The following is a 27,608-nucleotide window of genomic DNA, read 5'->3' on the forward strand; positions in this document are numbered from 1 at the left end:
TACTAGAACAGACAATCAAACAATCTATTTGTAAGCACCTACAAGATAATAAGGTGATAAATAACAGACAACATGGATTTGTCAAGGATAAGTCATGTCAAATCTTTCTTTCTATGAAAGGGTAACAGGCCTTGTGGATAAGGGAGGTGCACTGGATGTGATATATCTTGACTTTAGTAAGGCTTTTGACCTTGTCTCACATTATACTCTCATGAGTAACCTCAAGAAATGTTGTCTAGAGGAAACTAATGTAAAATAGCTACGCAGCTGGTTGGAAAAGTATACTTAAAACGCATGTCTACATGTGCACATAGCCTTAAATGTCATTTAGCACTTAACTTTAGCAGTCATTTAGTACTTGCTAATGACAATAGCTGCCAGTACTGTGCAGTCCTGGCACTGCATGGGTCGTTTCTCCACCTACTGTGCAGTAGCAATGAGCATCATGAGCTACTGTGCAGTAGTGGCAGCATCACGGTTTGTGCCTACCAATACTATGCCACCATAGTGATGAGCTACGTCACCATAGCTTGTTACTACAGTGATGCAGCATCTTGTGTAGACACACCCAAAGTGTGGTTATCACTCTCATTCTCAGGCTGGAAAGATGTGTCAAGTGGAATTGCACAGAGGTCTGTCCTGTACTTGGTATTATTCAGTATTTTCTTTATTTAATGACCAGGGTAACAGAATAGAGAGTTTACTTATTAAATCTGTAGATGATCACAAGGTGGAAAAGGTTGCAGGCATTTTTCAGGATGGGGTTAGAATTTTAAGAAATTATCTTGATAAATTGGACAAATGGTCTGAAATGGAATTTATTTCAGTTTCAATTTAATAAAGACAAGTGGAAAGCACGTCATTTAGACAGGAATACTTGTAAATAGGGAACAATTGGCTAGGCAGGAATTTAAAAATGGTTCTGAGGTTTTTGTAAGATCACATGGATGAGTCATTAATATTATACTGTTATATGTAAAGTAAAACGTCATACTGGAATGCTTAAACAGGAGTATCAGATGCAAGGTGCCATGAAGTAGTCCTTCACTCTATTGGGCACTTACTTACAAGGCCTCAGCTAGAGTACGGTTTTTGGCACCACACTTCAAGAAAGATATGGACCAATAGGTGAAATTCTAGAAGTAATAAACTCTAGAAAAAAATAACCTGTGAAGTAAGATTGAAAGAACTGGATTTCTTTAGTTTTAGGAAGAGAAGACCGAGGAGGAGACAAAGATATAGGTCTTCAAATCTGTGAAATGTTACCGCGGAAAGGAAGTTTATAAAATCATCTCCATGTCCACTGGGGATAGGGTTTAAAATGGAGCAAGGGATATTTAAGGTACAAATTAGAAAGAAGTTTGCTTGAATAAAGTTGAGCACTACAATAGATTAGCTGGGTAGGTTATGGAATCCTGATCTTGTGGGTGGGGGGAAGGTGTGGCAGTGAACAAGTTAGATGAACATCTGTCAGGAATGGCTTAGGTACAATGAGTGTTTTAGATTTTGCCTTGGAGCAGGAGAGAGGACCAAGTCAGTGGTGCTCAGCCTATGGCCCATGGGCCAGATCCAATCCCTGAAGTTACTCAATCTCTCTTTCTCTCCCTTTTCCTTTCTCTCTCTCTTCTCTCCCTTGTCCAACTACGGGTACAAACAAATGTTGAATTTGACCTGGGAAGAAGTGCGGTTGTTCAGATGCCCATGTCTGTTTTTTCTGGGACAAACCCGAAAAAGGTTAATGGCATAAGAAGTGCTAACACTGTCCTGGGACATCACAAAGTATATCTGAACAATGGTTTTGCATTCACATCACTGAATCAATGGCAGAAATGTGGTGGTGCATTCAGTCACTCATTAAATTCTTATTGGGAGGTCAATGTGAGCCCATGCCAATTTGGAGGTTTTTCTGTTTTGGGACAAGCACAAGCACAAACACCACATATCCCAGAACAAATGCAATGTCTATTTCTAGCCTAATAGTTATATGAAGTGGAACAGCTTTGGTGGAAAAGACTGTGAAATGCTTGCTTCATAGTATCCAGTAGGTTGGTAGCTCATGAACTGCATGGAGGAATTGGAAATGACATACAGGAATCGTCTTATTTGAAAATCATGCTGGTATTTAATTGTGGCTAAGGCTCCAAGAAGCATGGTGGTGGTGGGACATGGTGTGTGTGCATTTAGGGTTTAGCAGGGATTGGGTAGACTATAATGAGCTGTGAAGTCAGGTGACTTCCTCTGCATTGCCCGACTAGAAATACTGCTAGGCATTTGGTTTTAACTTTGAGTGGAACAGGAATCAAATGGGGGTTGCGAGTGAATCAGTGCATCCCCACCGAATCCACCTCTGCTTCTAGCATTAGGTGGCAGCTAAGTGGAGGTTTTGAATGATGCTTAAGGGCTAGTGATTAGGCAGTTAACAGTCACTTTCCAAGTCTAAGTTCCTTTGTAGATCCAGCCATATGTGTGTTGCTGAATAAGGATGATTTTAAGCAAATGCCTAAGTACTGTGCTGCATTTGGGCCTATGACCAATTTTAAGTGTTTGCAGAATTATCCTTTATTAGGCCAGTTAGATTTTTTTCTATGAGTAAAATGAGCACGAAGGCATTTGAGCAACCTTAGATCATCAGTTGCCCACAATAAACTCCAGAAATGGTCATTGTGGTTGATGAATGCTTTCCTTTAAATATACAGTTTCCTTTGTAAGTAGTTATAGTAACTTGTTTTCAATAGTGGACCTTATTGAGGGAAAGTGATTCTTTAGAAAATTATGGGCCTTAATCCTCCAATGACAAGGCTGTGTGATTCAATGCTGGGGTAAAACAAAATAGCTTTCTCTTGCTGACTCTATAGTCAGCTACAGTATGATTTGGCCCCTGGTGAAAATTAGAGGAACAATTAGGCTCTTCTCATGTGAATCCAGCTTCTTGAACCCCCAAGTTGCTGTTCTGATGGCTGGTGTTTCCCAGAGTGTGATCTGTCCTATACTTCTGTGCCCCAGGCAGGCCCCTGATGCAGGTCCTAGTCAAATCTTTGAGAAAGCGGGATGGGAAGCCAGTGTTGCAGTCCTGAGGTGTATTGGCTGTTACAATCCAGTTGACAGTTGTTTTTATGTGTGTTACGAATGATAACACATGTTTGTATGGTGTGCTTATAATATAAGGAGTCTACATTACCAGAATCTCTGAGCTGTCCTCTCACCACTGAATAGTAGGGGCTCTAATGAAGTCAGTACTCTAGGATATGTGAAAAGCTTCCTGTCATTTGGCTGTCCCTTGCACTAATAGGTTTTCCTTCAAATGAGTTCAGGCTACTCCTGGCCTAGACCTTCCCTTTTTCCAGTGTCTTGTGCTAGTCTCCTAGGAGTGCTTGGATGTGGCTTTAGAGGTCAGTGTGTCATGTTGCTGCTGCTCTTTTCTCTTCAGGAAACTGCAGTGATTACTTTTGATGCAGGGCAGCTTTGTTAGTCTGAAGTTAGACAGAAGACAGGGCAGGGTGGCATCTAGGCTAACATGTCCAAAAATACGATGAAGCTTACAGGAGAATAGGGCTGTGCAAAGCTTTAGTTCCTGATTGAATTTAGTGGAGATTCAGCCTGATTTGGTGGCTGAATCTCTGAATCTGAATTGAATCTAATCAGAACCCTCATGGAGTGTCCCACAAGAGCACGGGGGGCTCCTCAACGTAGTCAGCAGCAGACCAGGAAATGAACCAGAAGCAGTTCCAGTCCACTTCCGGGTTTGCCACCAAGCATGCAAAGGGGCCCCCCCACGCTTCTGTGGGACGCTCTATTTGTCCCAGCATCATAGTGTCCATGAGCTGCTCTGGTACCTGGAGGTATGTAGAAAAAACTTTTAAAGCTATGTTTATGTCCAAATTGGTGATTCTCTGAATCAGCATCGAATCTTCAGATTCGGATTTGGCTGAAGTGAATCGGGGACAGTGATCTGAATGAACGAATTGAATTACTGTACCTGATTCAGGCCAAATCTGAATCCAAATCAAATAGGGGCCACTTTCCACACCCTACAGGATAATAAACATCTTTAAAGAGGATTGTCTCATTTCTCATGGAAGAAGGGGGAACTTGCTTTGCCTAGAACATGAAGTATTCTAGTAGGCATTGATATAGTAATAAATGTGGCATAAAGCTAGGTAAAAGAGGCTGGCTATAATTTACCTAACATCTAGATGCAGGCATAGCACCCCCATGCAGGCAGGCCTGGAAGTTCATGTTTAAATTGTTGCTTGCAGGAACTCCCAAATTGCCCTGCTGCCACTTAGCACATCCAGAATCAGCCTGTCAGAGCCAGCAATCTTTTCTGGACTGTGAATCTGTTCAGAGGGAGGTGAAACTGATGTAACCTAGGGGCAGCAATAAGAGACCTTTAGAAATATCTATGTACTGTATTTTGATGAGACAAGGAAGAGCAGGAGTAAGAGTTTAGTATAATGGGAGTCAGGAGCAGAGAAGGGAACTGGACACATGTGCATCCCTGCACACATGTGCCCCCTTACCTAACCCGAGGCAGAGGAGGAGGTGAATGCAACAGTGGAGCCAGCAGCGAGGTCAGCAACAGCTGACCCCCCAAAGGTAAGTGGGGCAGAGGGAGCTGGCACATCTGAGCCAGATCCAGAGGGGAAGCCCCCGGATCCCTTTTAGTTTAGCTGGTAGGGAGCCATGCTTCCGAGCTGTGCCGCACGAACAGAGCACGCAAATGGGGAGGGCTAGGGTTGACTTTCCTCCCAGGCTAGGGAGCACCCCCAGGGCTAACCCTTGAGGTACAGGCACCGGCAGCACTGGATCCCCCCAGCAGGGGAACATAGGGGGCGGAACTGCTGGGAGTCACTTCTGGGAAGCCAGGAGTGCCTGATTGGCTGTTGGGGCAGCCACGGGATATTCAAACCATGGCCTTTAAAAGCATAGCCCCTGGCACTTCAGAGCCAGGAGCAGAGAGGAGAGGAGGGAACTGGGCACACATGTGTCCCTGCACACACGTGTGCCCCCTTACCTGACCTGAGGCAGAGGCGGAGGTGGACGCAACAGCAGACCCACTGGTGGGGGCAGCAACAGCTGATCCCCCAAAAGGTAAGTGGGGCAGGGAGGGGAAGCCCCCCAAATCCCTTTTAGTTGAGCCGGTAGGGAGGTGTGGCACATGAACAGAGCACACATATAGGTGTGCTCTGTAAGGGTATGCCAGTGTTTGCGTTGGCATTTGTACAGGCGGACAAGCAGGAGGGGCCAGGAGGGAGACTCCAGCAAGGGTAGGGCAAAGGCACCACACAAAAATATAGATAAATAGCAATTTATAAAATGGTGTCAACATGGAATGCTGCTAGGGCCCCTGCCAGGTGGGGGTGCCTACTTGGGGCTTGTCTGAGGCCTCCACCCAGACAGAGCCCATGGGGGAGCTGGCATCCCCCTGCCCCCCCCGGCCTGTGGGGGATGGCCAGCAGGGCCAGGGGGGGCAGGGAATGTTGTGCAGGCACCCAGCTTAGGGCCCTAGAGGCGCAAGTGAGGGAGCTCCAGGAGGAGGTTAGCAAGCTGAGGTGAATCAGGGAGGTGGAGGATGAAATTAATGGGTATTTTCTCTCTCTGCAGGGGCATGGATCCAAGGAAGAAGCACCCTGGGAGGTGCCCTCCACAGTGGAGTGGGAGCTGGTCCCCTCCAGAACCAGGGCTGCTTGCAGCCGAGCAGTACCAGTTCCTCCAGTCTGGCTGGAGAACAGGTACGAGGCCCTGGTGACATCACAGGAGAAGGAAGGAGAGGAGGAAACCTCTGGAGAGGAGGTCACTCCACACTCTCCACACTCTGAACAGGCTGAAGGAGCTAAGCAGACCCAGAGGAAGAAACATCAAGTGATCATCATAGGTGACTCCATCCTGAGAGGTACAGAGGGTCCCATCTGTTGCCAGAACCCTTCGACATGCAAGGTCTACTGCTGGCCCATAGATTCAGAATGTGATGTGGATGATCCCAGCCATTATCCAGCCCACTGATTACTACCCCATGGTCCTAATACATGGACACTAATGATATGGCCAGGAGAAGCCCTACTCACCTGATGACGGACTACCATGCTTTGTGGGGCATGCTGAGGAGGATAGGGGCACAAGTGGTATTCTCTTCTGTTCTACCAGTGAGCGGACGTGGAAGATGACATGAGACCTGTATTAGAGAGGTCAACTTGCAGCTTCAGGAATGGTGTCTCAAGGCAGGCTTCAGCTTCCTAGACAACGACCCACACATCAGGACGAGAGACATGCTCCGGTGGGATGGGCTTCACCTTTCCCCCAAAAGTAAGTGTGTGCTCTCTTCTAGGTTGGCTGATCTCCTTCAGGGGACTTTAAACTAGGCTTATCGGGGGGTAGAGGAAGATGAGGGTGGAGAAAGCCTTGGACCATTAAACCAAGTGTCACCCACAAGAACAGCCCAGCCTAGACTGATGATGGGCAGAACAAATACCCAGGTAAGTAGCAGGGGCCCGAGTAGTACTGAGATTAGGGGGGCAATGCATGCATCTTCAGGAGGCCTCAAATGCCTCTAAACTAATGCTCATACTATGGGGAACACACAGGAGGAACTTACCCTCCTGCTAGCTGACACAAACCCAGACATAGTGGGGCTCACCGAAATGTGGTGGTACCCAGCACACGACTGGACAGTGAATATCAAGGGCTACAGGCTGTACAGGAGGGATAGGAGGAAAGCTGGGGGTGTGGTGCTCTATATCAAGGAGAAATACACATCCTTGATGAGTAGCACTGGGTCAGAGGAGGGGCACACTGAAATGCTCTGGGTTAAAATAAAAGGAGGTCAAGGGAAAAGGGACTTAATGGTAGGGGTCTACTACAGACCATTCAACCAAGGGGAAGAGCTAGACTGGGAATTCTTAAGTCAGCTCATGGAGGCAGTAGGGTCAAAGGACATGGTCATCATGGGTGACTTAAACTTTCCAGACTTCTGCTGGGAAGAACAGTCAGCCAGGTCTGACCGCTCACATAGGTTCCTAGCTGAGATACAGGACCTCCTTCTAACCCAGAAGATGCACAGCCCCACCAGGGGAGATGCCTTGTTGGATCTGGTCCTGGCCACGGGCAACGATCTAGTGAGGGGTCTGCGGTTGCTCGACCACAAGGGAGACAACAATCATCACCTGCTGGAATTCACCATCCAGTGCAAGGTGGCAAAGGCCTGCAGCAAGGCAGCAACCCTGGACTTCAGGAGGGTGGATTTCAATGAGGTAAGGAAAATAGTCGAGGAGACACTGAGGCCCTGGAGAGGAGGGGAGTCGGGTGTCCAAGAAGAGTGGTCGTTCCTTAAAGAGACAATTCTCCAAGTCCAAAGGGACGTAATCCCAACATAGATCAAAGGGGTCAAGAGGGCACAAAAGCCCCCATGGCTCACCAAAAGCATCCGGGAACGTCTCCTAGCTAAAAAAGGAGACCCAATGGAAAGGAGGGGCCGTACACCCAATGGAAAGGAGAGGCCGTCACCAGGGAGGACTATACCTCTGTTGCTCAGGGCTGTAAGCAGACAGTCAGGAAGGCCAAGGCGGAGCTGGAACTGGGACTAACTATGCAGATCAAGGACAACAAGAAGTACTTTTTTAAATACATAGGGGGTAAAAAGAAGGTACCGGGTAATGTGAAGCCTCTGCAGGTCATCACATCAGACAGCAAAGCTAACCTGTTTAACAATTTCTTTGCCCCCATTTTTCTGAGCAGGGACTGGGTCATCCCCCCACCGGGACCCCCATAGGCCCCATGGGAGGCACACCCAGGCCTAGGATCAGTGAGGACCTAGTCAGGGAACTTCTGGAGGGACTGGATGTATTTAAGTCAGCAGGTCATGATGATCTCTGCCCCAGAGTGCTGAGGGAATTAGCAGATGTCATTTTGGGACCCCTGGCATGGCTTTATGAGCACTCATGATGCTCTGGCATTGTGCCAGAGGACTGGAAAAGGGCCTGTGTGGTTCCTATTTTCAAAAAAGGGAGAAAGGAGGACCCAGGAAACTATAAGCCAGTTAGTCTTACCTTGGTCCTAGGTAAGCTTTTTGAGAGAATTATCCTGGTGCATGTCTGTGATGGGCCAGCAGAGGAGATTATGCCTGGGGGCAAACAACATGGGTTCATGAGAGGCAGGTTCTGTTAGACCAACCTGGTGGCCTTCTATGACCAGATCACAAAATCCTTAGACACAGGTGTCGCAGTGGACGTAGTCTTTCTGGACTTTACGAAGGCCTTCGACACTATCTCTCACCCCATTCTCATTAAAAAACTAGGAGACTGTGGCGTCGATACCTATACAGTCAGATGGATCACTAGTTGGCTGGAGGGCCACACCCAGAGAGTGGTGATGGATGGGTCTTATTCGACTTGGAGGGATGTTGGCAGTGGGGTTCCACAGGCCTTGATCCTCGGGCCCGCACTGTTCAACATCTTCATCAGTTGCTTGGACAAGGGGGGTAAAAAGCACCCTGTTCAAATTTGCAGATGACACTAAGATGTGGGGAGAAGTGGGCATGCTAGAAGGAAGGAACAGGCTGCAATCAGACCTAGACAGGTTACAGGGGTGGGCAGGTGAGAACAGGATCGGTTTCAACACTAACAAATACAAGGTACTGCACTTGGGGAGAAAGAACCAGCACCATACCTACAGGCTGGGGAATTCCCTTCTTGTCAGTGCAGAGGCAGAAAAGGATCTTGGAGTCATCATTCCTGCCAAAATGAACATGGGCCAACAGTGTGGGGATGCAGTCAGGAAGGCCAACCGCACCTTGTCATGCATCCACAGATGCATCTCAAGCAGGTCCAGGGAGGTGATCCTCCCCCTCTACGCGGCACTGGTCAGGCCACAGTTGGAGTACTGCGTCCAGTTCTGGGGTCCGCACTTCAGGAGGGATGTGGACAACATGGAGAGCGTACAGAGGAGTGCCACCTGCATGATCAGGAGTGACTAGAAATAATGGTCACAAGCTGGCAGAGGGTAGATTCAGGCTAGACATCAGGAGGCGCTACTTCACTGTTGGGGCAGCTAGGATATGGAAGCAACTTCCAAGCGAAGTGGTGCTGGCTCCTACACTGGGGTCTTTAAGAGGAGGCTAGACAAGCTTGCTGGGGTCGTTTGACCCCAGTACTCTTTCCTGCCATGGCAGGGGGTGGACTTGATGATCTGCTCAGGCCCCTTCCAACCCTACCAACTATGAAACTATAACATTACAATATTGCAGCACCCTTTTTGGGTTATGTTTCAAAAGCTTCAGTCTTATCAGTCCTCCACAGAGCTCTCTCTTTCAGAGGTAATTTTGAATAGGAGCACACTCCCAACATCCTTCCTGTCCTTATTTCTCATGTTGGAACAATGCCATGAGAAACTGCAGAATTCTTCCGCAAGGTTGTGATAATCAGAATGAGTCTTCCCTCCCGTCTTGATCCCTCCTTTCCCGTCCCCTTCTCCAGATTCAGTAGATAGCTTGGATAGAACACTGCAGCTCCAAAACTAACAATCTTTTTTTTTTGGGTTCAAAATCTGGTACATGCAGACAAGAGGAAGGGGCTTGGCTTGGAGAAATAAAACTAAAAGATCCTTTTGCAGTAGAAAAAGGGTGGGGCAATATTTCTGCATATTTATACAGTCCTTGAATGATGTGGTGCAGCCTCCATGATTTAGATCTCATTCATTTTGTGGAAGGATGAGAAATTAGAGATGTAGCCTGCTGCTCTTGGCAGAGCATCCAGGGTGGTTGGCTACTTTTTGGCTTTCCCTTGATGTGTGTTTAAACCACAGCCTAGAATTTGGCATAAGGTGGATTTTTCCCACTTGTTTTATTTCTAAATATTCTTCAGAAGCTTCAGTGGAATAAAGAGTGTTGCTTTGATCAGCCAAACCTACGCAGCACTGAAGCAAATGTCTGTCCATGTTCAGCCATTTTTTATTTAATTTAATTTTATTTGGGGTCAGGAGGGAATTTTACCTCATGTTCAGATTGATATGGATTGTGGGCGGGGTTGCCTTTCTCTGTAGCAGGGGGCATGGCCTTCTGCCTGAGATCTCTTGATAGGAGTTTCCCCTCCCCCCCCAGACCTGATTGCAGACTGCAACACTCAGGTCCAGAAGACTTCAGGGGTGGAACCCTGAAGTATATAAAAGGAGCTGCATGCCCAGCGTGAGGGAGACATCCGGGACAGAGAAGAGTGGGGCTTAGAAGAGCTGTGAGCTGCTCAGCAGAGCGAAGCAGTAGTCCAGAAGCGCCCCTGAAGATGGCAGATGGCTCCAGCAACTAGACTCTCGATGTGCAGCCTGGCACACAGTGTCCAGACCCTGGGAGCTGCGTGAGGTGGCTCGGACCAGAGACATGGTGCACAGGATGGTGCACAGAGTAGGACCTCTGGAGCACTTGGGTGGCTCAGGTCTGCAACCCCTGGAACAAGGCTGGGGGTTAATGCAGGAGGCTCTGCACGAAGGGTCCAGGAGCAGACCAAGCCTGGTGCTGCACAAGGCAGCCCAGGCCTCTGACCTACAGCAAAAGGTTGAGTCCAGAGAGCCAAACGGTCATCGGGCTACTGAGCCAGCAGACAGGGGCAAGCCAGAAGCCCTGCATAGTGGAGCCCTGTTCCAGGGGAGAGCGACCTCCCCAGAAGACCACTGTAGGTGAGAAAGCAGCCTGGCACAGAGGACGAGGACCACCCTCCAGGCGTAGAATCCGTGAGGGAAAAGAGGATTCCCATGGGGGAGGGGAGTCCCCCCGGTTAGTTAAGGGCTCCTGAGAGGGGAGGTCCCACTGAAAGGGCCCCCCTAAAGTTGCCAGCTTCTTTGTAGGGCTTGGGAAAAGCCCAAGGGCATTGGGGATTCCCCTCGAGACTGAGTTTATCTTTGGGGTTTCTCTGTTTCAGATCAGATACTTACCTGTGACTTACCTGTATCTGGAGCACTGGTATAAGGGTTTTTGTCATTTACCCAGAGGTTATTGTTATGTTACTGGTTTAGATATCTTATACATACATACATACATACGTACACACACACACACACACACACACACACACACACACTATACATATGTTTATATCCATGTTCCTTTCCTTTGTGATAAGTTAATGTAAATAAATGTGCATATAGTTCAGTCCCCTGACTGTCCTGGCATGGTTGTATAGGGACGGAGGGAAACTGAGCGGTCTGCAGTTCCCCCACAACACACCTGCCAGCTAACAAACCCCTTCAATTGGAGAAGGGGAGTATATACCCAAGTTACCTGGGCTATACACCAACTGGGTTTTTTTGTCCTCCCAACCTGGGCTTTGGGGTCAAAACAATGGGGTGAAAACCCCTCACCAGCAGCACACTTTACTGCCATTTTAGAGCACTGCAATTCCCAGAATGCCTTGCACTCCATGACATACATCGCCCACATGGCTGCTTGCTGTTGCTCCTGTATGCTGTCTATTGGGGTTATGGCAAAAGAGGACTGCCTTGAGCATATTCTTTACACGTTACACCTCTGGCAAACTGTTTCTGCCTACATGGCTCATATATCAACTATTCTCTGCAGAATTCCTTCTCTAAAGGCCTTGTTATGCATTAATTTTAGAAAGCTCCTGGAACTCTTAACCCCTAGATTGTCCACGTATTAACATGTAAAATTAGTTTAAAGCACACTTTAGGCAACATCAAATTATGCCATTCAAGAGCAGATATATCTCTGATCCATGTTACCCCCCCCTCAATAATTGTTCCGTTAATGTGTGGCCACTCCCCACAGATGAGCTGTGCAAGCTGCAGTCCTGCAGCATCTCAGGATGCTGTGCCCCCTCCCCCACACTTCTGCTAAGGGGTGGATAAAATCTCCACCCCACCCAGGGGGTGGTTCTGGCACTATACCAACTCCCCCTTCTGCCCTGCAGTGTGACTTTCCCACGCCTAAGCGTGGAACCCCATGCAAACAGCCTGCACAGCACATGCCAGCTAGCCAGGTCACAGGGCATAGATGGATTCAGGAGTGGGGTCTATAAGGGGTGAATGGGGGACAAGGTAAAGGGATGGGTCCCCATGTGCTCCCAGAAAAGTGCCTTGCCTCACTGCTTCCAGCTCCAAGCCACCCCAGGAAGCACCCCCAGCACCCCCACACCCCAATCCCAATTTATTCATTCATGAGACCTTCTTTAACTTACTCTTTATCTCTTTTTAAATTCTTTTATTTTTACTTCTTTTTGTTTTATGCTTCAGTGTCGGCTGGCTGACTTCATTTCACCACCCATCCCCATTTCCTTTCTACACCCTATTTCATTACTCAACCCTATCCCATTAACTCTCCACCTCCCAGCTGCATGTTTCTCACCCCCTCCAACCCATCTCTCCAACACCCGCTATCTCCTTACCCTCCCTCTTCCCAGGGCAGGGATAGAAGTCTGTGCTGGCTCACCAGCCCTGTAGTGGCAACTCACAGCTGTAGCTCCTAGTCTAGCCTCTGCTTATCAACCCTCTAGTGGCAAGTCATAGCTGTGTAGGTAAGGGTTAGTCAGAGAAGGTTTTTACTCTTAAAGTGTGACTGGTCCAAACTTGAGCTAGCACTAACACTGATCAACATCGAAAGTTCACTCTTGTTTCCAGAAGAGGAAAGTAATCTAGCTGAGAACTGAGAGCTTCCAGCCAGGTTCCCATAGCAGTCACCAGGCCTCTCTGTCAGGTCTCACTGTTTTCAGAATGGGAGTGGGGGAAAGGCACCAAAAGGAGCTCATTCTTGGGGCTCCCCAGCTGGTGCTGAAGGAGGGGGTGGGTGAACTGAAGCCCCTTCCCCTTCTGGGGGGGTGTGTTCAAAACACCTGCCTACCCTCTGGGTGGGTCGGGGGGCTGGAAAACCCCTGGACTGCACTCTCTCCAGTCCCTTTCTGCCCTCCCATTCTGAAAACGGCAACAGGCTTGGAGCTTCACAGACACAAGTTACTAAAGAAGCTACCGTTTGAGCTGTCTTTATCTGATACCTTATACAGTGAGGGGTCAGATATTCACCTGATCAGCCATTTTTGAAGCTGTCTGTAGACATGCACTTGTGTTTCATCACAGCTATAAACTGCTTTCTGTGGCCAGATCGAATGATCTGTCGGCACCCAAAGTGCACCATGTAACAAGGCCCAAAGAGACAATTAAAGTAGAGGTTTTAATCCATTAATGTCATATCCTGGTTATCTGAAAGACTGCTTCTTGACGTATGCATCATCCCAGAAATTGAGGCCAGTTAGCATGAAATCTGAGTGGATTAAAGGAAGTCTCAGTAAAGTCCTATCATGCTCTTTGTTTTTGGAGAGTTCAGATTTCTTAACCCTTAGAGAATGAGGTAAAGCTCACCAGTATCCTTTTTTTTCTTGAATGATGTGTCCTTTAAGGTACCCTATGTTTCAGCTTTGTTGGGAGTTAGTTTAGTTATGAAACTTTTCAAGGAAAGAGCTGTTAAAAGTACAACCCAATGCTCAGTGAAATCAATAAAATAACTCTCATTTCTTACAGAGCAAGGTCAGAACTTTGCTGTCAATGGCCACTTCACTATTGGCTTCAGTCAAATCAGGATCTGCCCCAGGTTGAGCTTTGCATGTCTAAATTTACTGCTTCAGCACACTATAGTGTTAGGTATTGTTTTTACTTCTATGCACACTCAGGGGCTCTATAATGGGAGCATTATATACATTTCAAAGCCAAAGAAATATCACAGGCATACCCTAGTCCTGTACCCCTCTCCCTTCTCTGGCTTTGAGCTATAGTGACCTCAGAGAGCACGAGACTAGGTTTTTTGTTGTTTTTTTTTTCAATCTTTCTGAAAGGAGTCTTGTTTGCTTGCTGGCCTTTACACACCAAGGCACTGTTGCGTTACTTAAAATTGTAAATTATGTCTGTTTAAGAAAATGTCAGTGTTTTTTAAAACAGAATAACAGAACTGGAAAAGATTTGGCTGTGCTGTTTGTTACACAAGTTGCATGCAAGCAGAATGATGCATTCATCATTATGAGCAGAGTCAAGGAGACTAATGACTGGTACACAATACAGCTTCAGTTCTTTCAAGTAACGTGATAGCTGTTTCTTTTTTCTCCAGCAAGATTATCTCTGTTATGTTAATGCTCATAAGCTGACATATAGAGGCACCATCAATATGGGACTGCACTTATAAACAATTAAACTTTAAAGAACCCCCAGTCCCTCCTTTTTAGGTAGGATTATCTTTCTGTTCAAAAGGAGACTGTCAGGTAAATATTGCCTTGGTTAGTGATAAAATGTATTTGTGCTCTGTAATTGCTCTATGATAGCAGTTCTTGTATTTTACCTAACAACTTGGTAGGATGGTTCTTCAGCATTAGTACTGGGAAAGTTGTTGGTTTTGTCAGCAGCCTGCTAAAGTTTATTTTGCAATTATAACAGTTGGGCCTATCCTACACAAGACGGTGTTTGACTCTTCATAAAAGGACCTTCACCATTCACAATATTTTATACTACACTCTGCTCTAAAATCCTCCAATCAAACCAAATTAAAAAAGAAAACAAATAATTACATATACTTTCCTTCATATCCCCACCCCAAGAGATATTACCCCAAACAAGAGAATAACAAAGGTTTAATTAAGTTTATCTACGGTCTTATCTATTTTAATGGAAAGTTTTCATGTGCTACAATGCTGGGTAACAGTTAACAGTATTAAAAGCTCTGAAACTGCACATAAAAATGGTTGCACTTTCCAGCTTTGTATTATGAAATGCTGCAGAAAAATGGTCCAGCCTCTAACCTATTTCCCTGTAGTTGTGAGTTATTTTGGCTTGGTTTTGATTCACCTTAAATATCTAACACAAGAAATAAGAAGGGACATACTAAGGACCTTGTTACATGTTGCACTTTGATCTGCTCAAATGTTGATAGGTATTAGTGCTAGCTTGAGCTTGGAGCAGTCTCACCTTAAGGCTAAAAACATTCTCTGACTGTCCTTGACCTGCACAGCTGTAACTTGCTACTAAAGGCCTAGTGAGTTAGGATGGGGGGGGGGTTGTTGGGTGGGGGGGGAGAAGGGGGGTTCCACAGGAACATGAAGCTGTGAGGAAGCAATGTAATAGGATGTGATTGGGTAATGAAATGAGAGGTGGAAAGGAAATAGGGATATAGGATGGGTGGCAAAATAAAGAAAGTAAGCCGCTGAAGGATAAAGCAAAAAGATGTTTAAAAAAATTTCAAAAGAACTAAACAAATAAATTAAAGAAGGTCTCATGTTTTAATAAAGTGGGATTCAGAGTGGGGTGTGGGGTATAGATTCATAGATTCTAGGATCGGAAGGGACCTCAGTGGGCCATCTAGTCTGACCCCTGTCCCTGGCAGGCAAGAAAAGGGTCACCAAACCTGGGATCATGTGATCCCAGTCAGGTGCCTGTCCAGTCTCCTCTTGAAGATCCCCAAGGATGGGGCAAGAACCACCTCCTTTGGAAGCCCATTTCAGATCCTGGCAGCCCTGACCGTGAAGAACTTTTTTCTAATGTCCAGTCTAAACCTACTCTTCAATAGCTCGTGGTCATTGTTCCTTGTTGTTCCAGGGGGTGCCCTGGTAAACAGATCATGGCCTACTTCATGTTGCTCTCCCCTTCTGAATTTGTATGCCGCCATAAGGTCCCCTCTCAGCCTTATCTTGGAGAGGCTGAAGAGGTTAAGGTCCCTTAGCCTTTCTTCATAGGGCCTTCGCTGCAGGCCTCCAATCAGACACGTGGCTTTTCTTTGGACCCTGTCCAGGTTGTTCACATCCCGCTTGAACTGTGGCATCCAGAACTGGACACAGTACTCCAGCTGCGGCCTGACCAGTGCCACTTAGAGAGAGAGAATCACCTTCCTGGATCTGTTTGTGAAACACCTACTGATGCATGACAAGGTGCTGACTACTTCATCACATTGAAGACTCATGTTCATTCGGGAGTCAACAGTGACTCCAAGATCTTTTTCTGTCTCAGTGGTGCTGAGAAGGTCACCCCCTAGTGACCTTCTCAGGGTATGTGGGATGCTGGTCATGCTTCCTGGGCTGGCTGAGAGGTGGGAGCAGGGAGGGAAGGTACTTTTGGGGGAGCTATTGTCCTTGTCCTGGGATGGAAGCCCTAGCTAATGGAGACTGAATCTGGCCCCATATCTTGGTTCTGTCCCCCTTCCCTCAGCCCCACTCCCAGATCTGTCTGTGCCCTGCAACCTGGCTAGCTGGGTGGTATGTGCTCTGTCAGCTGTTTACATGGGATTGCACCCTTGGGAGTAGGAGGGGGAGTTGGCTTGGTGCCAGAACCACTCCTTGGGCAACAGAATTCAAGGGGTGGAGAGTTTGTCTACCCCTTAAACAGGAGGGTGAGAGAGGGGACACTGCATCTTGGGATGCTGGAGGACTGAGACTTTTGCAGCTCATCTGTGGGGAGTGGCCACATATTAATGGCACATGAGCTGGGTAACATGGATCAGAGAGAAACCTGCCCTGGAGTGGCATAACTTTAAGCTGGCTAAAGTGTGCTTAAAATTAGTTTCAGATGTTAATGTGTGGATAATCCAGGGGTTAAGAGCTCCAGTAGTTGCTTAAAATTAATGCGTAACAAGACCCTAACTTTCTAGTGGCTGCTTTGTATAATATTTTGTCTGTTTGTTTGGAAATACTACTCAGTGCTTTTGCTCTTTTTCCTCTTCCTCAAGGGAGGTGCTGCTTTTCCTGTATTTTTTCACCAAACATTGAGGTTATGCTATGCTCTTAAATGGTGTCATTTTGGGAGTCCCTAAGTGAGTTTTCAGCCACAAGAAAATATGAAGCATTACATATATATTTTCCCCCTTTCTAAATAAGGAAAACATTAACATAGAGGTTTGTAGATTGAATATGTCCATATGTGGGCAGAACATGTTCTCTGTGAAACATGAAGAACTGTTTACCAAATGTTTTTTTCTCCATGAGAATCAGAATTTTCCCTCTCTCACATGCAGGTTTCTGGAACTTTTCAAAGGATATTTCTGTGATCATTGTGCTGATTCAGGGTTTGGGCGCTTAAAAGGTGATGGCTCTAAACTCTGACTGCTCTTCTGTCTGCCACAATTGATCACAGGCAGTTGCCTGGGGCAGTGACTATCCAGTTGCCATACAAAATGGTATTTTTATGAGTAGGATTTCCAAAGTGACCTGAGGGCCCAACATGAAACATGTGGAAGGGTCCTGAGTTTTACAGACCCCTTTTAAGGAGTCATAAGGTGAGTGTCCAAAATTGTTGGTCATATATTTATTCTCATCTGATATGAATAGAAGAAATAGCTAATGAAAGGACTTTTACACAGTTACTACCTATTTGTTAGATAAGACTAAGTTGTCAAATTTAGTTACCCAAAGAAGGGCAAGATATCCATTTTTTGGGGAACTCTGACAGCTTTGTAACAGTAATAATACATGTTCCTCAAAACCACGGTTGGCAGGCAGCTGGAAAAGAGATGAAAATCTTATTTCTCATGATCTACTCCCTATCCTCAATGTCTTTTCTTCACTAGCATGTCATATCCATTCAGTGAAATGGACAAGCAGCAGTGGAATAGTTTCTCTCATGCTGGAGGCACTGCCAAAAGACAGAACATAGGGCCATCTCTCTCCTAGGGCAACGTCTGCCTCACTTGAGCCATCTCTTTTCCAGCTTGCACTTTTCCTCCAGTCCTTCATGGCTGCCCAGTGGCTTATCTTGAAAAGGAGAGCCAGGTACTCTGAGCAGTACCTAGCTCACAGCTTGGTGATTAGAACATTTTTGCTGAAGTATAAAAGATGTAGGTTCAAATCCCTTCTGGCTGTGTGATGCTAAGAACCTGGGTTTCCATCTCCCTAGCCAAGTTCCCTAACCATTAGGCCAGGGGATGTCAATCATGGGTATGCATACCCCTGGAGGTACTTGGGAAGGCACCAGGGGGTACACAGTGGCAGCACAGAGAAGTGGGGGTAGTTGGGAAGTGGCAGCATGGGGAGCAGGTCACTACCGCGCGCTGCTTCCCCACACCCAGGTACCCCTGCTTCTCTGCGCCACCCATAGGTGGCAGAAAGGGGGGGCTAAAAAGGCTCAGCCCCCACAAATACAGGGCAGTGGTAGGACTGCAAAGCAGCCCAGCCACAGACTTCCCGTGGCTGTAGCAGTAATGTGAAGGGGTGCGTGCAGCAGTGATTGATGGGGTGGGTCTAGGGGGCCAGGGCTGGGGCTAGGGCAGATGCTCTGGCTGGGGCATGGGACTGAGCCATGAGCATGGCTCCTGCTGCTACAAGAACCCTGGGAGGCATGGGGAGTGTGTGCCCCTGGATCTGTGTGGGGCTGGGGCTGCACCAGGCTCTTCCTGGTGGGGTGGCAGATTGTGTTGGGGAGGGCAGCAGCAGTGCTGGGATTCATGGTTGTCCACCTGACCCGACCTCCCCAGTGCTGCTGCTGCCCGCCTGGAGCACAGTACACCCCACACGCCCCCACTAGAAAGATCCCAGCGCTGCCCCAGCCATAGCCCACAGTGGCAGCCCATCCTGCCCCATGCAGGTCCAGGGGAACATGCCCCCCATGTCCTCCTGGGATTTGTGCAGTGGTGCAACCCACCACACCTCCCTGCATCCCTCAGATGAGCCGCAGCTCTGTCCTGTGCCCTGCTCTGGCTGTGCAGGGCCTGGAAGGGCAGGTGCAGGGGTCCCAGGTGCTCCGTCCCCTCCAATCCAGTGGTGCAGCTGAGGATGCCCCTGCTTTGGCCCCCAGCTGGGGGCCCCAGGTGGTGTGGGGCTGGTGCCAGGGTGGGGAGTCACCTGGAGCCGGGGTGGGGCTGGGAGCACTGGATTTGTTGGTGCGGGGGGTATCAGCACTGGGCAATTACCCTGGGCATGGGGGAAGGGATAGGTGTAGTGGGCCCTGGCCCCAACCCAATCCTGGGCCTGGTTCGGCTCAGCTCAGCTTGGCTCCCTTCCATCCCTGCCAGGTCCCAGGCCCAGTTCCTCTCCCCCACAGACTTTCCCATGGCTGGCCTGGCAGTGTGGGGGTGTGTGCTGACCTCAGCATCCCCCCCCAGCTGCCCAGGCAGAATGGGGTGCAGCCCAGAAGGGGTACCCACAGAAGGTGAACAAATTAAAAGGCTATGACTTGGATGATTACACAGTCCAGTGGGTGGCAAATTGGCTAGGGGGTCGTACCCAGAGAGTGGTGGTGGTGCTCTCCCCTACCCTGGGGGTCTTCAAGAGGAGGTTAGGTAGGCATCTGGCTGGGGTCATCTGGACCCAGCACTCTTTCTTGCCTATGCAGGGGGGCGGATTCGATGATCTATTGAAGTCCCTTCTGACCCTAACATCGGTGAATCTATGAAGGGGTACTCTCCTTAACAAAGGTTGAAAATCCCTGCACTAGCTATTGGGCTTGAAAGTGACCCCTCCCTACAGTCACTAATTGTGTTTTTTCTTCAGCTAAAGTCTTGGGATTCACACAGCAATGTGTGTGTCCCCAAAGAGTTAGTTGTATGCTGCCATAAAGTCCACAGGGCCATCGCACAGCCTTCTGAGTAGACTTAGAGAGGAAGTGCAGGTAAGAGTCACTATGCAACTGGAAACCAAGCTCCATTTAAGTACCAGAAAATGCAATTATGCAGCTCTATAAATGCTGCTTAAAATCCGTGAAGATGAAGTAGGCTGTAGCTCTTCCTTTCCACTGAGATGGAGCTAAGCCACTTCTTGTATGCAGGTAAAGCTAAATAATCTAAGATCAGGACACAGTCAAAGCTCTTTAATTTACTTTATTCTCTCAAAGAACATTAAAAAAAATCATTTTTCTAACATTTTTTTCTTAATTAAAAATGTATGTTTCCAAGGGGTTTTAGGATATCTTATCTGATGTAGAGAAAAAAGCCTAAAGCAAATTAGGATGTCCACCTCAGATTTTTGGCCAAAAGCTAGGACCCTCCACTGTGATGCTTTGATAGCAGACAGCCCAAAAGAACAGAAATAGCATAAGAGACCAGTATGAGGGCAGAAGTGGCAGGAGATCAAAATGCTGATTGAATACCACTGGCATCAGAAATAATGCAGTTTTGTCATCCCTCACACATCCCCTTTCACCTTCCTCATTGCCAATAGATGGCTGAGAAAGTAACTGTGTTTAGTCAAACGCAAGACAAGGTTTTTCCCCAACTTGGAAACGGGAAAAAAGCCCTTCATCTTATAATCGCTTACAGGGGAAAGCTCACTAAATGCATTGTCTATCATTAAACTGCTGCCAAAAGCAACATGTGCTCAGCAATAGAAACTAATTGTGAAGTCGATTAAATGCAGCCAGCACTGAGCATGACTATAAAACACATGGCCCACATTGGGCAAACATACTGATGGAAGCCTTTGTGCACGTGTGTTGGGCAAACACGCTGAGGGAAGTGTGTGTGTGTGTGTGAGAGAGAGTGAGTGTGGCCCTTAAAAAGTTACTTGCCCAAGAGGGAACAAGCACTAGATGTACTGCAATACCAGGCCAGCACTTAGAGAGGCCAAAGCAAGCTCCAGCACCCTTCCCAGGTTCAAAAATGCTGATGATACAAAACTGTGGGGAGAAGTGGACACACTGGAGGGCAGGGAACAACTACAGGCAGACCTGGACAGGTTGGACAAATGGGCAGAAAACAATAGAATACAATTTAACAAAGAGAAATGCAAAGTGCTGTACTTGGGGAGGAAAAATGTCCAGCACACCTACTGCCTAGGAAATGACCTGCTCGGCAGCATGGAAGTGGAAAGGGATCTTGGAGTCCTAGTGGACTCCAAGATGAACATGAACTGTCAGTGTGAGAAAAGTCATCTGCAAAGCTAACTGTACTTTGTCATGCATCAGCAGATGCATGACAAACAGAACCAAGGAGGTGATACTTCCCCTCTGTCAGGCACTGGTCAGACCGCAGTTGGAGTACTGCGTCCAGTTGTGGGTGACACACTTCAAGAGAGATGTGGATAACCTGGAGAGGGTCCAGAGAAGGGCCACTCGTGTGGTTAAGGGCTTGCGGGCCAAGCCCTACGAGGAGAGACTAGGGCACCTGAACCTCTTCAGCCTTCGCAAGAGAAGGTTGAGAGGCGACCTTGTGGCTGCCTATAAATTCATCATGGGGGCGCAGAAGGGAATTGGTGAGGCTCTACTCACCAAGACGCCCCTGGGAGTTACAAGAAATAATGGCCATAAGCTAGCAGAGAGCAGATTTAGACTGGACTTAGGAAGAACTTCTTCACAATTAGAGTGGTCAAAATCTGGAATGGGCTCCCAAGGGAGCACATATGTTTGTGATTTATTTTTATTTTTTTAAAGATGTATTGACCTTAGCTTTGAGGGTAGAAAGTAGTTTTACACAAGGAATTTTAATTGCAATCCTCTTTAAAATCACATTCTTCAGGAAACCTGATCTTACAGGAAGGATTAATGTAATGTAAGAACAAAAATAAAACATATAACAAAAACCATAAAAACAGAAATAGTTTTCAAAGTTCATCTTCTGAATCTTGACAGCTATATTCACTCTTTCCAGGTCAACATCCCAGTAGTCTTCACATCAGAGATGAATGAAATTAGATCCTAGAAACAGGCTTAAGGTCAAATCATGAGTAGGAGGTAGCATACAATCATGTTTCCCGATGGCAAAGTCTCAGAGAGGGATTTGTATTAGGCAGGAGAAGGGACTGGTGGGATAAACTCCTCCTTTCCCTCTGATTGTAATGGGAACAGTCTGTGTACTCTGAGTTGGGGAATGGAAATGGAGAAAAGCCCTGGCGTGGGCTGTCAAGATAAGGAAGAGAAACCACTGTGAGTTGTACACCTCTGTTAAGTCACAAACTGGTAGTTGGAAAGAATCATAGGAAATTAGGGTTGGAAGGGACCTCAGGAGGTCATCTAATCTAACCTCCTGCTCAAAGCAGGTCTGTCCCCAACTAGATCATCCCAACCAAGTCTTTATCTAGCTGGTCCTTAAAAAAATCCAAGGATGAAGATTCCACAACTTCTTTGGGTAGCCTGTTGCAGTGCTTTACTCTCCTCCTAGTGAGAGCATTTTTCCTAATATGTAACCTAAACTTTCTTTGCTACAAGTTGAGACCATTGCTCTTTGTTCTGTCATCTGTCACCACAGTCTGGCTGTATCCTCTTTGGAAGCCCCTTTCAGGTAGTTAAATCCCTTCTCAGTCTTCTCTACAGTCTAAATATGTTCAGGTCCCTCAGCCTCTCCACAAGAAGTCATTTGCCCCAGCCCTCTCACCATTTTTATTGACTTCTGCTGGACTCTTTCCAATTTATCCCCATTCTTTCTGTAGTGGGGGCCCAAAACTGGACACAGAACTCCAGATGTGACCTCACCAGTGCTGAATTGAGTAGTATCACTTCCTTTGATCTCCTGGCAATGCTCCTACTAACTCAGCCCACTATGCCATTCGGCTTCTTTGCAAGAACACACTGTTGGCTTATATTCAACTTATTATCTACTGTAACCCCTGGTTCTTTCTTTGCAAAGCTGATGCTTACCCAGTCAGTCCCCAGTCTGCAGGGTGCATAGGATTGTTCCATCCTAAGTGCAGGACTTTGCACTTGTCCTTATTGAACATTATGAGATTTCTTTTGGGTCCATTCCTCCAATTTGTCGAGGCCACTCTGAATCCTAGTCCTACCCTCCAGTGTATTTACTACTCCCCCCAGCTTGGTGTCATCTGCAAACTTGCTGAGGGTGCACTCTATGACATCTTTCCAGGTCATTGATGAAGCCATTGAGCAAAACTGACCCCAGGGCTGGATGGATAGGATGGGCTCCACCAATCACAACAGCAGAATCTCAAGCCTGGGACTCAACCCAAGCTCTGAAAGGTAAGCCTACTACACTTAAAATAATAGAAGTGTTTTGCCATGAGCCTACTGGGTGAGTATGGCGCTTCTTCAGAAATGAACAAAAGGAACCTTAAATTAGTGGCCTGCTTATGCAGACCAGCAGTATGCTGTGCACCTCATAAAAAACATGAAAAGAAGATCCTGCCCAAAAGAAGTTTTGTAGAGTTTGCTTGTTTTAACTATTAGCTTTAAAACATAGAACTGGGCAAGTAAGTACATTCAGACTCTATCACTGAAGTGTAGGCACATCCTGAATGACTCGGTGAAGTGGTAATAAATCTTTATTAGATGGAGACTGAGCTGTAAAACAATTCACCAGGACCCTTAAAATATTTGAAGCAATACAGTGATTCTCAACTGAAGAAAAAAACATTCAAAAACTGTTTGGGAAACAATTTAGAGATCAATCTATGGATAATGCCAACATGGTTTTGTTGGGATGGCAATTGCTTGAGGAAAGCAGGAGTGCATGGAGTGGACAGGGTTAGAGATTGATTAAGCGCAGTCAGATAGGATAAAAGGAGATCTTGTAAGAGTTCTGTCATTTTCCCTTCTAGGTAGCTAATTGGACAATCCAATTTGACCTGAAGTCAAACAAGTGTCATGCAGTACGCACTGTGGAATGATCATTACCCATGCACATAATATTAACGCTGTGCGTGACACACAGGTGTTTCAGTTTCTGGCTGCTTCCCACTAAGTCAGGTGTTTTGAAGGGCATATGCATTCATTTCACAGAAAACGAAAAGACACTGAACAGAGGCACAGAGCCCACTGTTGAAGTGCTTATTACCTTGTTAGACCACTGTATCCTCTGATGTGTAAATGTGAAAAAGGCAGATGGGCAGAACACTGGGTTCTCTGTCTCATTAAAATACCACTGGAAGTTGATACACAGTAAGTAGATGGGGCTTTTGGTATCCTCTGTCTCTTAATACCATGCAGTAAGTAGTGTCATCTTGAAATTAAAACATTTTGAATTTTTCTGCTGTTTGGCTGAGGAGATGGGCTAGTTTTTTGCCACATTTTCCTTATACTTTTGCCCATGTCTGTTTCCTTCTTCTCCCAGCTTCTTGTTTAATGGCAGCTCTGACTGTTGTATGGATCCACACTTGTCTCCCTTTCTTCTCCCCATACTCCGTGGAGAGCGGCTTCTGTCCTCTCATGATTCTCTCTGCCCCACTACCATCCCCCTGCAGGATTGCTCCCTCTTCTCTTCCTTTATATCCCATTTTGACCCCTCTCCTGGCCACAATTCAGCAGTCTGTCTTCCCTGTTTCCTGATGGCTGCCTCTTCTTTCCAGCTGTAACCAGCTACATGTCTGCCCATCTACTGAGAACAGCAGCAGAGGTGGAGAAACTGGAGCTAGATGTTCCTGAGTGAAAGAAGAGAACTAATGGGCTGAAGAAAGGAGGAAATTGTCTAGCCACGACTAGATTTGTCCATGTAATAGATTTCTGGTTCAGTGGTTAAACTGAAACATTTAAAAAAATGTTTTGGGTCAATGTAAAATATGCAAAAGAAACATTTAATTTTATGTTTTGGTTATTTAAAAATTTATTTTTATCCTTGTTTTCCACATTAAAATACAAATGTCAGATTTGTTGGAAGCCAAAATATGTCATTTTGACACTTTCAGAAGGCAAATATTTTGCCATTTCCAAAATGTGTCCTGGAATTCCTTCTTCCCCACTCCTCTCCTGTTTTTGTTTTGTTTTCTTTTAGGGTTTTTCTTTTGTGAAAGGGGGTGTATTTTTCCAAAATGATTCACTGCATTGAATGCAGCTGCATCTCTCAGCAAATTTGTTATTTTCTAAAGGGGAGAGGGGGGAAATGCCTACCTCTAACCACAATACAGGTCTAGGATATTGGCCATGACAGCAGTTCTTTGGCAAGTGTGTTGAATTCTTAGATACATATTGTCAAGCTGGGGTTTTGTGACTTGACTATTGTTGGAAACCAACCACACAATTGCAGGACTAGGCGCCGTGGATCATGAATGAATGGGGACATTTACCAGATAGCTCAAGTCAGGCACCTAAATTCTTGAGATACTATACCTCAGACATACTCCTGTGCTCACTTTTTCCTTTTGGTTGTTTCTAAACACTTCTGTGTGTTTTGAACTGTCCTTTGGAGACAACTGTTTCCTCTGCTTCTCTGCGTAGAGCACCTAGGCGCCTAAATCTGAATCACTCTTTGATGCTTCTAAAGCCTCCCCACTGTATAGGGCAGGGATGCTAGGCTAAATTAGCCTTTTTTATTTTCTTCAAAAGTTAGATGGCAATTGCCTACCGCAAGGCACATACAAAGACATTTTGTCCTTTCTTTTTCTTCCTCATTTCAGCATTCTGGCTTTTTAGAGTTTACTGCAGTGACAGGACCTTTCAAGAGGAAGAGAGGGTAGCACAATAGAGGGAAATTTAGTTGGAATTGTGAGGTCCCATTTGCATGAGCTCCCAAGTTCCTTTCAGCAGCTCTGCATTACTTTTCACATCAACTAAGATTTGAAACACAAGTTAGAACCTCTTGTATTTTGTAATAAAGGAATATCTTAACCCAGAATTAGGAATTAGCTCTGAGAAAATAGTCTACCAAGTGGAGTGTAACATCAGCTCCCATGGAGCAAGGAAGGGGTTCCAGTCCTTGAGAGCTGAGGCTGGACAACCTAAATAGCTTCACACAAAAGTTATATTTTATTTCTATACTCCCTATGCCTTTCTAGAAAGCAACAGTCCCCCAAGAAACTGGAAAGAAATCATCTCTGACTCAACTCATGTTCACACATGTACACACGCACACAGTCTGAGATGATCCCACTTTGTAAAAGTATCTGGGTTTTAATTTGATTTCAGCATCAATGATACTATATTACATAGTCATAATAAATGATGGACTTTAGACTCTCGTGTCCAAAGGCCTATATAGATGCTTTAGCAAATGCAATAAACACATTTACAGAGGCACTTGACTTTTATCCATATCCAGGAAAAAATGACAACAAAAATGAAAATAACACTTATATCAAACGAAAGTGAAACCAACTCAAAATTAAAATAGAAAAAGAATCCAATTAATAATTTCATTCTTCCCAGATTACATTTTGTTAGTCTTGTTGGGCATACCATAGTACTTTACTCCTGGTAGATAAACATTTCAGTATTCAAGGTTTCATGTCCTAGAGCAGGGATGCTCAACCTTGTGGCCTGGCAGGCCAGATGAGTGGAGAAGGACAAGTCTAAAGGCCAGTTCAAGCCTCATATGCCAGGATCTGGGGGCCTGGTACCACCTCATCCCACTCCTGTGAGCCAGGATTGGTCTCTGGGGGGCTGTTACTGCCCCCTTTCACCATTGCACACTGGGATTGGTCCCTGGGGCCCAGCACTTTCTCTCCTACCAGGACTGGTCTCTGGGGGCCTTGTGCCACTCCCTCTTTTCCTGGTCTGCCAGTGTTGGGTCCTGGGGACCTTGCACCACCCTGTCCAGGTGCCCCACACCAGGATTGGGCTCTGGGACCTGGCACCTTACCCCCAGCCCCTGCACACTGGAATTAGTCCCTGGGACCTGGGGCTGCCCCTGCCCAGCCCTGCATACTAGGATTAGGTGCCTGATTCAGTATGTTGGGCCTGGAGCTTCCATTGGGTACAGAAATTTGGTGCTGCTCTCCCGCCACCAAATTTCTGGCTCTGTAGGGAGTCCTGCAGGTCACATGACATGGAGCCTTGGGCTAAGGGTTGAATATTTATGCCCTAGAGGTTTATCTTTAGCATAAGCCATTGGTCTGTAGCAGCGGTTCTGAACTGGGGGTACGTGTACCCCTAGGGGGTATGTGAAGCCTCATCGGGGGTACGTGAGATATATTTCATACATTGTGTAACACAGGTCAAAGGGCCTAAAAAAAGTCTTGAGAATTTGAAATTGCCAGGGTTTTACTGCTGTAAAATGCACACGCATGTGGAAACCAGATATCCTACGCCTGCTCCATAAGACTAAGGGGTATGTCGACTGAAAAAGGTTCAGAACCGCTGGTCTATAGCAAGACACTTATGGAAGTTCATGTGTCTTTTGGGAAATTAAGCTGCCATGTTCTATAATAACTAGCCTATATTTGAAGAGTAATTTTACATGTAGCATAATCTAAATGGGAAGTCGCTGCCAGAGTTGAACCAAAGTAATTGTTGGAAATCTCTGATATGTTATAAAATAGAGATGCCTTCAAGAAAAGGGGGGAGTCTGAAGAATATGGATATCTAAATCTATAGTTTGGTCTGTAAATTAAGTGGCTAGATTTTTTTAGGGGTCTTGATGATCTACGGGTCCTATAGATCAATTTCTTCCTTTTTTCCTCACCTTTCTTTCCAAGTTTCATAACAAAAAGGCTACTAAACATCTATACCCAGCGGAACCACCTAGACCTGTCACCATTAAGAAGCTAATGTTACTAACACTTGCTAGGCAACAGAATCCATTATCCCGGTGTTCTCTTAAGCATGGAGAGAGAGTGCAGTGGTGAAGCTGAAAGTTTTGGCTTTGTTATGCCAACAACCATAGACACTCATACAAAAATAAAAGAACCTCTTCTCAGAAGTTTTGCATCAGTGTAGATATCACCCAAGATAGATCATGCAAATAACATAGGAAGCATCAGCATCTTACCATTGTGTTTCTTAATCTTGATTAATAGATTTAAGTTTTCAATCAGTGGACACGTTGACATGAAATGCTAGTT

The 27,608-nt window shown here is 46.2% G+C and overlaps 1 long non-coding RNA gene across 3 annotated transcripts; it reads left to right on the forward strand.

The window, feature by feature from the left end:
• Positions 1 to 26,186, forward strand: LOC149868958 (uncharacterized). 3 transcript variants are annotated; one of them, XR_016441367.1, is made up of 7 exons: positions 1 to 4,596; positions 5,605 to 6,303; positions 7,047 to 7,247; positions 16,976 to 17,236; positions 19,446 to 19,563; positions 22,745 to 22,857; positions 24,183 to 26,186. It is a non-coding gene; the product is annotated as an uncharacterized LOC149868958 (long non-coding RNA). The 3 variants fall into 3 exon arrangements; XR_016441368.1 differs by lacking the exon at positions 19,446 to 19,563 and having other exon boundaries at positions 1 to 6,303; XR_016441366.1 differs by lacking the exon at positions 7,047 to 7,247 and having other exon boundaries at positions 1 to 6,303.
• The last annotated feature ends 1,422 nt before the right edge of the window (positions 26,187 to 27,608 follow it).

The sequence above is a fragment of the Crocodylus siamensis genome, chromosome 3 (assembly GCF_052110815.1).
Source record: "Crocodylus siamensis isolate JL-2025a chromosome 3, ASM5211081v1, whole genome shotgun sequence".
NCBI lineage: Eukaryota > Metazoa > Chordata > Crocodylia > Crocodylidae > Crocodylus > Crocodylus siamensis.